An 8,029-nucleotide genomic window follows, 5' to 3' on the forward strand; every position below is an offset into this window, starting at 1 on the left:
TCTTTTTTAAGCAAGGAGGGAGACCAAAGAAGATTGAATAACGTCTTCCTTAAAAATATGCTTGTACATTTAAATTTAGCCATAATAACAAGTCTAATGGAAATTGGATTTCTATGAATATAGGTGGAGGATACATAAGTGATAGCATGATATTGAACTTGTTAGACCAAGGGACAGTACTGTAGCAGTTAGTGCAATTGCTTTACAGCGCCAATGACCGTGATTGTTTCTGGCAAACCAGACAGAGGCAGAAATGGAAGCTCTTGCAGGCTGCCCCAGCACAATGCCCAGACTGTATGTTGCGATGTACATGTGACAAATAAAGCTAATCTTTAATATTTTCTTAACTTCACAGTTCTTCATTCAGGTGCCCACTACAGAAAGGATAGAATTGGAGTTATTAAACTACAGTCAGGAGCAGAAGCACATCCTCACATCGGAGTCAAGGGATTTGGAAATAAGGTGGTGAGGTCAGATTCAAATTAGTTTATTGTTACATACACCAAAATGCAATGAATTTCCTTGCTCGAAGGAAGCTTATAGATTAAACTGCATAACTGGTACTAACAGGCACAACAATAAATACAAAGAGGATTGCAAAACAGCAGCACAGTGCAAAAACTGCAGTGTATTCTAAAGTATTGCAAAAAGAAACAACAATAACTGAAAGATAGAGGAATCTGGGAATATAGCAAACCATTGGGAAAAGGCATGAATGAGTTTAGAAGTCTGATAGCAGGGGGGATTCCTAATTTGCCTAATTTGGACTACTCTGGGTGAGGTGTGCCAGAGAATCAGAAGATCAGCTGACGTAGAGAAAGAGAAGCAGGAAGAAGAGGAGAGGGAGGGCAGTGGAGCCTTGTTTTTAGCAAGGTAGGCATTAAGCACCATAGTCCATTTAGTTTGCCTCTGGACATACACTGATAGTTGCAGGATACAGCAATGGTGAAATTAATGACTAATTATCCCAATCAATTTCTATCTAGTATCACTAATAAAAGCCTTCATCGCCATCTCTCAGACGTCATTAACCCTGGTGCCACAAACTTGGTCTCTGCTCCATCACAGACATCTCTCTTCTCTGTAGCTTAGAACATTTAGAACACACTTTTTCACTTCTGATGAAAGGTCATTGACTTCAGACATTAATTCCATTTTATTTTTCACAAATGCTACCTGACTGCTGGATATTTCCAACATTTTCTGTTTTTATTTCAGATTTCTGGTATCTGTAGGTTTTTTTTGCTTGTTAAGACCATAAGACAGGAGCTGAATTAGGCCATTTGGCCCATCGAGTCTACTCTGCTATTCCATCATGGTGTATTTATTATCCCTCTCAACCCCATTCTCCTGCCTTCTCCCCATAATCATATTCTACAGAGATAGAGTGGGAAGATTGGAATTATTGTTTCAAAATCTCCTGCTTCTCCCAACTTTTGGCCATGTAACAATGTAATTTCATCAATAACATCTATCTAATTTGCATCTGGATGAATCAATCCGCACTAGCTTCCTGCAGAGTCTGTTCCACAAACTATATGCTCACTGAAATTGCTACCAGAAATGTTTTAAATTCACCCTCGTCAAACAGATTGGCCTTGCCCTTCTGGACAAGGTGAAATAACTTGTCATGATCTATATTGCATAGACTGGTTAGAATTTTAAAAGCAGTAAGCACATCACCTCTCAACCTTCTGTTCCCAGTGAGAATACGTCCAGACTTCCGCACCTTCACTGACTACTGAACCATAGACAATATTCTTAATACAGTGATTTATAAAGTGGTTGACTCACCATAAAGAAGCTCGACATCATCATGGAGAAAGCAGCCTGCTTGATTGGCACCTCATGCACCACCATAAATATTCATTCCCTCCTCACCACTGTACCACGGCTGCAGTGTGCTTTTTGTATTAAGTCCATGGCAGTCACTTGTCTAGACTACTCAGAAATCCAAAATCTTTATCAACAAGAAAGACAAGGTCAGCTTGCACCCTTCCAGGTCACGCATCATGCTGACTTGTTTGTATTCATCATCACTGGACCCTCTCACTGCCCAACGGTATTGTTGGAACCCTTTCATCGGATGATTCCTTCCATTCAGGAAGGAAATTCATCATCACTTTATCAAGGACTATTACAATCAGACAATTATGCCTCTCTTACCAGCCATTTTTGTGACGGGGTGGAGATACGTCTCTACCAAAGGAGGTGTAAGGCACTCCTTCCTTCTGCTAGCCTGCAGGTCACCCTTAGACAAGGTGCAGCACCTGCTTAGCCCCCAATCAGAGTCACATGAAGCCATGGGAGCAGGTGGTGGACGGTCGTTTGAGCACCTGGTGCAGATCACAAGTCCTGCTTATGCGACCACTGATGCCAGGCAGACAATCTCTGAAGAGTATTGATCAAGGCTGGGGTCACCCGTCTTGTAAAGACACTGCCCAGAAGAAAGCAATGGCAAACCACTTCTGTAGTGAACTTTGCCAAGAACAATCATGGTCAAAACCATGATCGCCTACATCATACGACATGACACATAAGGATGATGATGATTACTGGCCATACACCTGCCAAGCAAATGGCTAAATGTTTGACTGGTGTATAGCCAGTAAGGGAAGCATTTAATGACACATTCAACACAAAATGATCCAAGGCAGGAACGATGGTGATTGTTCGGTGAAAACAAGTATACTCATAAGGTTAAACCAATTAGGATCACTGAATGAAGACCAGAATATGATGAAAATACTAAACAAGGTGGACAGCATCTGCGGAGAGAGAAACTGAGTGAATGTTTTGGATATAAGACCCTTCAGTTATAGGATGAGTGAACTATACAGTCTTCCTTTTCTTATAATGGTGAGTCAACATAGGCCTTGATGAAAATTATCCAGTAGAATGGGTGTAGAAAAGTGGTTTATATTTGAAGGAAAGCCTTAAAAATAAGATGCTTATGAATAAATTTAATAAAGATTTCCCTAAATCAGGGGTTCGTAACCATTTTTTAATGTCATGGACCCTTTTGGCAGTCTGATGAAGCTTATGGACCCCTTCTCAGAATCATGTATTTAAATATATAAAATAAAATACAAAAGAAACCAATTATGTTGAAATACAGTTATCAAAAAAATTTGTGATATAGTTTTTTTTTGCTTCTTTTGTAACACATTAAATAACAAGACTATACATTTCAAATATAGGCAAGTTAAAATTAAATTTTATTATTTAAGTCCATATTAGTGTTGTTGCTTCGCCTGAATAAGAACATTAAACCGTGGGGTGGTCTTTGACAAAGTAACTCACATGTCATGTTGGACATCCACTCGCAGAGCTGCCTGATAGTTGACCAGATACGTCGCATGAGCGTCTGTAGACCAGAAGACTGCAATCTCATTTGACCTAGTAGTGGGTCTAATAATTACTGTAATTTCGAAGTAGTGAAGTAATAAATGATATTTTGAGATATCTCTACAACTGTAATGTGATAGGAAAGTATCTGTGATTTTTATTGGTGACAAAATCACAGGGATGGCTAAAACTACTGAGGTTTGCTACCTACATTCATAATTGAAGGAAATGCTGAGTTTCAGTTAGAGGTTAATGAAAATAAAGATTTAACTTTTTTACCATCTAAGTTCACGGACCCCAGGTTAAGTACCCCTGCCTTAGAGCGTGATGAGAAGGTGAAACTGCGTTCACATGCTGTTGAGTCAACTGCATTTAAGGGGGAACTGCAGATACAGTATGAAAAAAGGGATAGAATATCTGGTCAGATGCAAAGGACTTGGAGCACTTCAGAGGGAGTAAATTCACTCGTGTTGGCTGCTTGAAACGAATGCCTGATTTAACTTTGCACACTGACGGTAATTCTGACATTAGTCCTGCACTGGGTCTCTTCCAGTTTAGCAGGTTCACTGAACATACAGTAGAACAAAGAACAGTACAGCACAGGAGCAGATTCTTCAGAGCATAAATTTGTGCCAAATTAATTAAGCTAATGAACCTAATCCCTTCTGACTGCACATGGTCCATATCTCTCCATTCTTTGCATATTCAAGAACACAAGAGATTCTTCATATGCTGGAAATTTAGAGCAACACACACTAAATGCTGGAACAACTCAGCAAGTCAGGCAACATCATGTTCCTCTAGCATTTTGTGTGCTTTGTTCTACATATTCAAGTGCCTCTTTTATCACTCCATAGTATCGGCCTCCATGATCACCCTTGGCAACACATTCCAGTTGTCCACCACTCTCTGTGTAAAAAACTTGCCCCACACATCTCCTTTGAACTTTCTCCCCCTCACCTTAAATGTATGCCCTCTAGTAGAAAATGTTTTGAAGCTGGGAAAACGATACCAATCCTCTATATATTCTTAGGTTCCAAAGGTATTTTTTCTCTCGGGATTATAGGTTTAAAATTCTGGCTAAAAAATACAAGGTAGATGCGAGAACGTGTTTTTTTTACACAGAATAGTTATGAACTAGAACTGAGTGCCTGTAGATGTGATAGAAATACAGTCAATAAAGTTTTTTGAAAGGAAAACATAGGAGGGAGATTGAAAATCTGTTTGAATGATGTCATATCAATAACTTCTTACTCAATGTCAGCAAAACCAAAGAACTGAATATTGATGAGAGGAAAAGTCAACTGGAACCAGTCCTTACAGGGGTACTGGAGGTGGAGAGGGTCAGTAACTTTAAATTTCTTGGTGTTATCATATCTGAAGATCTGTCCTGGGACCAGCATGTAAGTGACATCTCAAAGAAGGAAGGACAGCACTGCTACATTCATAGAAATTTGTGTGGTTTCAGTATGTCATCTGAAACAGTGGTATCAGAGTGGGCCAAATGACCCCTCAGGGAACCATGCTGGATTTCATAGGAGCCACAAGTAAAAAACAAGAAACATCTTTCTCAATGGGCCATGATAAGTTTATTGTTTTAATGAAATATTACTAAAATATTGGAGACATGAATGAAATGAATGGGAAAATATGCTAGATGACGCAAGTGAGGCAGCAAAACAGCTTGGACTGTGTGTGTTGGGGGCGGGGGTTTGTGGCACAGCAATCATTATCTCTGCTCCTGCTTGTCCACCCACAAATTACTGTTCATAGCCAGCAGGATGGCCCGCTGAACCCCACTCTACATCCACCCCCAAATCACAAACTGCAAATTGGGCAGGGCTGCCTGAAGCAAGGCCAGTCAGTGAATATGCAGCAGGAGCCTGGTGCTATTTCCCTGCCACTGACCCATGCATGTTATAATACTTACAAATCATGGCACAGAGGCTGCAGTTACAGCAATAGGGTCACCTGCCAGAAACGGCTAAACAGCAGAGAGGCAAGAACGCATGAGGTCTGCCACTGTGTCACTATTTACCACTACAACTTCCATTAAACCCCTGATACTTACCATATTCTGAAAGGAAATACAATTTGTTTGTCTTGTTGAGTATGCACTCTTTATTGCCAAATGGAATTTGCATATATAATAGCATTTTTTAAAATTGCCTAAACAAATTAAATTATTTTTAAAAAGTGATGCCTAAAAAGCTCATTTTATTTATACATATATTCAATACTTGATACTCTTTCATGTGGGATTATACATTATAATTTTTCAACATTTACTAATTCTCTATAGAGCCTGCTCACACAATTATATTATTACTGCTTGTATATATAAACAGTATATTATATTTACAGTATAGCTATCAAAAGCTTATAACCGTCCTGATGTTGAGAAATGAGGTGATCTTTGATTATCCTTAATCAAGCTGCAACCAGATGTTCAAAACCTCACTAGTTTGCATCAGCTGCAAGGGCTTTACTAAATACCCATATCGTGGAGCATGTGGATCTTGGACCTCCAGAAAGTGTCCACAAATGGGTGATTGATAAGTTTGTGGCCTAAGGTAGAAGGAGATGAGTTATACAGCTCTTGTTACATGCACATGCAGGTCAACTGTTTGAGTGATTATGCAGAAAGTTTGAAGTTAATAACTCATCTCCTTCTACCTTAGGCCACAAACTTATCAATCACCCCGATGAGTTATTAACTGATGAGTCCACGACTGCTGGACTAAGTGTGTAAATGTAGGAGGGGACTATGTTGAAAACTAAATGTGCTAGGTTTTCTAAAATTGACTCCTTCTACCTTAGGCCACAAACTTATCAATCACCCCTTGTACATTCTCTGATATTAAATGGAACTATTGAACAAGAGGGTCACGAGCAGAAAAAGGTTGAGCACCCATGATCTAAAACATTAAAACATTTCTATAGATGCATGGTGGAGAGTATTCCAGCTGGCTGTGTCACGGCATGGTATGGAAGCACCAATGCCCAGGAATGGAAAAGTCTATAAAAAGTGGTGGATGTAGCCTAGTTCATCACAGTTAATGCCCTTACCATGATTAAGCACATCTACAAGGATCTCTGCCACAGGAAAGCAGCATCCATCATCAAGGACCCTCATCATCTAGTTCATGCTCTCTTCAGGAGCCTTAGGTCCCACACCACCAGGTTCAGAAACAGCACCACAGTAGTGTAGTGATTAGCACAATGCTATTACAGCTTGGGATGTCAGAGTTCAGAGTTTAATCCCGGCATCCTCTGTACATCCTGCCTGTGGAATACGGGTTTCTTCCCACAGTCCGAAGATGTACTGGGCAGGTTCATTGGTCATTGTAAATTGTCCTGATTAGAGTTAAATTGGGGTTGTCAGGGGTTGCTGGGTGATGCGACTCTAAATAAATAGATGAAAAACACCCTACACCCATCACACTCCTGAGCCACTGTGGATAACATCAATACTGATCTGACTCTACAATCTGTAGAATCACTTTCAAGGACGCTACAATCCATGTTGTCAGTATTATTTATTTATTATTTGAACAATTTGTACTCTTTTGCACGTTGATTGTTTTATTTTTATTCAGTGACCCTTTGAACCATGTTTCCCCAGAAACCTCACAACCCCGATTTAACCCTAACCTAATCACGAACAATTTACAATGACCAATTAACCTATCTTTGGACTGTGGGAGGAAACCGGAGCACCTGGGAAAACCCAAGCACTCCACGGGGAGGATGTACAGAGACTCCTTACAGAACATCACCGGAATTGAACTCTGAACTCTGGAACACCCCAAGCTGTAATAGTATCGTGCTAACCGCTATGCTATCATGGCAGCCAAAAAATATGGAATGCTTCAGGAATTTGTGAGACATCCTTGCACAGGGGCCATGCTAATCTTCTCTGCATATACAGTATAGTTATGTATAGTTTTTCGTGAACTCTATTGCATTTCTTTATTTTCCTGTAAATGCCTGCAAGAAAATGTATCTCGGGGGTAGTATATGGTGACATATACAGTATGTAACCATATAACAATTACAGCACGGAAACAGGCCATCTCGGCCCTTCTAGTCTGTGCCGAACGCTTACTCTCACCTAGTCCCACTGACCTGCACTCAGCCCGTAACCCTCCATTCCTATCCTGTCCATATACCTATCCAATTTTACTTTAAATGACAATACCGAACCTGCTTCTACCACTTCTACTGGAAGCTCGTTCCACACAGCTACCACTCTCTGAGTAAAGAAATTCCCCCTCGTATTACCCCTAAACTTTTTCCCCCTAACTCTCAACTCATGTCCTCTTGTTTGAATCTCCCCTACTCTCAATGGAAAAAGCCTATCCACGTCAACTCGATCCATCCCCCTCATAATTTTAAATACCTTTATCAAGTCCCCCCTCAACCTTCTATGCTCCAAAGAATAAAAACCTAACTTGTTCAACCTTTCTCTGTAACTTAGGTGCTGAAACTCAGGTAACATTCTAGTAAATCTCCTCTGTACTCTCTTTATTTTGTTGACACCTTTCCTATAATTCGGTGACCAGAACTGTACACAATACTCCAAATTCGGCCTTACCAATGCCTTGTACAATTATAACATTACATCCCAACTCCTACACTCAATGCTCTGATTTATAAAGGCCAGCATACAAAAAGCTTT

At 40.1% G+C, this 8,029-nt stretch overlaps 1 non-coding gene across 1 annotated transcript; it reads right to left on the reverse strand.

The window, feature by feature from the left end:
* Window positions 1-7,204: 7,204 nt before the first annotated feature.
* Window positions 7,205-7,311, reverse strand: LOC140716986 (U6 spliceosomal RNA). The gene has a single exon (XR_012096405.1). It is a non-coding gene; the product is annotated as a U6 spliceosomal RNA (small nuclear RNA).
* Between the last annotated feature and the right edge of the window lie 718 nt (window positions 7,312-8,029).

Source organism: Hemitrygon akajei, chromosome 26, assembly GCF_048418815.1.
Source record: "Hemitrygon akajei chromosome 26, sHemAka1.3, whole genome shotgun sequence".
Classification (NCBI taxonomy): Eukaryota; Metazoa; Chordata; class Chondrichthyes; order Myliobatiformes; family Dasyatidae; genus Hemitrygon; species Hemitrygon akajei.